Below are 2,943 nucleotides of genomic sequence, written 5' to 3'. Positions count from 1 at the left end.
AGAGACAGTCAACCCTAAGGAAGCAGCTGTGGATACCTTCATTCAAAGCCTAGGTTTATAGATGAAAGAATGGAGGCTCAATAAACATTTGGTGGTACACACTGATAAGATGGAACTAATAATCCACTGGGTCTACTGGAATTGAACAAGAAAAACATGTCAAGCACTGAGCAGGTACCAGGTACCATGTTCTGCCAAATACATGGGCACACTGCCATATTTGTACACACTGGCCTTCAGGGGAATGCAGGGTTTTGTCCTTCAGCTAACTGGTTGTGTGGCTTAATTAATTCCCATTCTCTCTCGACTCTGTGTTGTATATAAGGAGAGCAAGAAGATGAGCCTGAGGAGGCATTGGGAACAGCACTACTTGTAAGTCCCCATGACAGAACCACCTGGAAGGTGACTGGGAATCTGAACAAGGTATGTGTTGTGAAATTTTTCAAGGACTGGGCTGTATTATACGTGAGTCTAAAGAGTGTCCCTCTCAAATGTCTGTTACTTACAGTCATCCCTATAGACACCAGATTCATCCTCCAGGTATCCAAGGGCAGGTAAGGGCCCATGATACCATGGCTGTGCCTCAAAGATTGAGGCTGCACAGACTTGCTGCTATAGGTGAGACCTTCTGCCTTCCCTCCCCTTCCCATGCTTTCTCCAATCAGAATGCCTGGATAGCCTTTCCTCAGTCATCACACTTGCCTCTGTCTAGAGGACAGGTGACCCTGCCCCCAGGGCAATTAAGAAACAGAGTCCCAGCCAAAAAGGAAAAGAAACAAAAGTCCCATCCCTAATGAAGACTGAGGATCCATAATATTCTGAGAAGTCCATTGACTGCTGAACAGCTGAGGCTGGCCTGGAACCTAGAAACCTGCCCAAGGCCCCTGTCTACTGTACTCACCACTCACCCATCCAAGCCACTGCAAAATTGGATAGCAATTCTACTATTCAGAACCTAAATCAAAGTGAAGTCCTGAGTGACACAAGACCCTCCAATGTCTTTAAGAAAAGTAGCAGTGGCTTGGAGGCCCCAGGGAGACTTCCAGATACAAGCTGCTCCTCTGGGGACACTGTCTCATGCATTGTACTCACCTTGTCATCTGTCAGTCATTCTACAAATACTTAAGGAAAGCATCTGTAGCCCAAAATACTCTCAAGGACAAAACACAAAATTCTTTCCCTCTTGCAGCTGGCAGCCAATGAGGGAGGCAGGCAGTGAGTTCCTGAATTTTGCTTTGACATAGACTATTTACATGTTTTAAATTTAGTGTCTTTACAATAATCAGAGTTGTGCAGCCACCACCACCACCCTTAGAACATTTATATGATTCCCCCAAAGAAACTCTGCCCATTAGCAAGCACGCCACAGTGACGTATGTCAAGGGGCTTAGCAAAGTAGTTTCCTTTCCTCAAAAGAGACCTGAGGTGTTCATGTCAGCCCCAAGTTGTATTTCTACATCAGTAGCAGGAATGCATGGTTGGGGTGGGGTTGAGGAAAAATGTATACATGAGCCATATGCCATTATATACACATACCCTTATAAGGGAACCAGGTCCTAAGTTGAAGAAGACTTTGAAAAAGTGTTCTACTGAATTCCACCTTGTATCCCAGGCATTGGCTGAGGTCAAGGTCTTGCCCTGTCCTGAGAACACAACTAAATGATAATGCACTTCTAGCAGCTATCACTATGGCAATCTTTGTGAAAGGCTGTGTGTGTTGTTTCGTTCTTGATCAGAGATAAAGTCACTAGCCCTGGAAATGAGGACTACTGGTGACAACCAAGAAAGGGACTCCTTTACAACAAATGCCTTCAAGTTAAAAGTTCAGGAGCTTGCTACCATGGGCCATGTTGATGTGAATGGCCTATGCTGCCAACCTGAAGCCATGGTGATGCCTGGGTCCATGCTGATGCTGAGCACTCATGTCTGCAGCCAAGGTCGGTGATGTACATGGCCCATGTTACCCCAGAAGGCCATGTGGATGTCCATGATCTGTGCTGAAGCCTGAATCCATGTTGATGTCCTTTGTCTGTGCTGCCACTAAGGGCTGTAATGGTCTATGGCTTGTGTAGAAGCAGAGGGCCAGGTTGATGTCCATGCTCTGTACTGCCACAAGAAACCATGTCAAGGTCAGTGGCTTATCCTTGGTTTGTGCTGTAAATCCATGCTCCGTGCTCCTGCTAACTCTAAAGGGCAGAGAAGCTACTTTTCTGTGGGATTGACTGCAAACTCACAGTTGAGGAAGAGGGATATAGGTTTCTGTGACAACCCTGCCCCCTGACCCCAATAAGTAACAGCTTAGACAGAAAGCCATTTTAGAGAACTTTTTAAAATTGGGATAAAGATGCTGAAGTATAACTCTTCAGAACTGATGGCTTCTTGCCAGGGTGCAGGTGGGGAAGGACTCAGTCATCCTTAAGGAGCTGGCCACCCGCAGTTTGACCATGCTCCAGTGAGTATATGGGCAACACAAATTGGACTTTTCTCCTTCTTTTTTTGTGGGTGTGGGTGGGCATGGGGGAGTCCCAAGAGGAGGGGTGGACCTGGAAGTGCTGGAAAGTGAGGATGCTTGAAGTTCATGATGTGAAATTCCAAATAATAAAAATATTATGGAAAAAAAAAGAAACCAAGACATTGGAGCTGAACACAGAGGTAGATAGAGTGTCTGGTGTTGTTACACAGCTACAAAGAAGGCAGGGAGAGAGGCTAAGAATGTTTCTGTCTGTAACTGGTCTAGTTTTAAATAAATTTATTTTTATTTTAAATCTTAAGACCACTAAACCCATTTTCATGGGTACTGACCCAGTAAACACTCCGGCCCTGGGGCAACCACACTAACGGTGGTTCTGGATGCTATGTTTCTCTGGAACAGGAGTTAGTGACTTTTTCTTCCTGCCTTTCACCCTTCAGGGTTGGCATCTTCTGAGCCAGAGTGTGGTTTTC

The 2,943-nt window shown here is 45.6% G+C and overlaps 1 long non-coding RNA gene across 1 annotated transcript in view; it reads right to left on the bottom strand.

Moving 5' to 3' along the window:
- Positions 1-2,943, bottom strand: part of LOC116072858 — a 12,701-nt gene that overhangs the window by 8,740 nt on the left and 1,018 nt on the right. The gene's annotated exons all lie outside the window — the stretch shown is intronic.

Source organism: Mastomys coucha, unplaced genomic scaffold, assembly GCF_008632895.1.
Source record: "Mastomys coucha isolate ucsf_1 unplaced genomic scaffold, UCSF_Mcou_1 pScaffold23, whole genome shotgun sequence".
NCBI lineage: Eukaryota > Metazoa > Chordata > Mammalia > Rodentia > Muridae > Mastomys > Mastomys coucha.
This window is presented reverse-complemented; position numbering and strand designations above follow the sequence as displayed.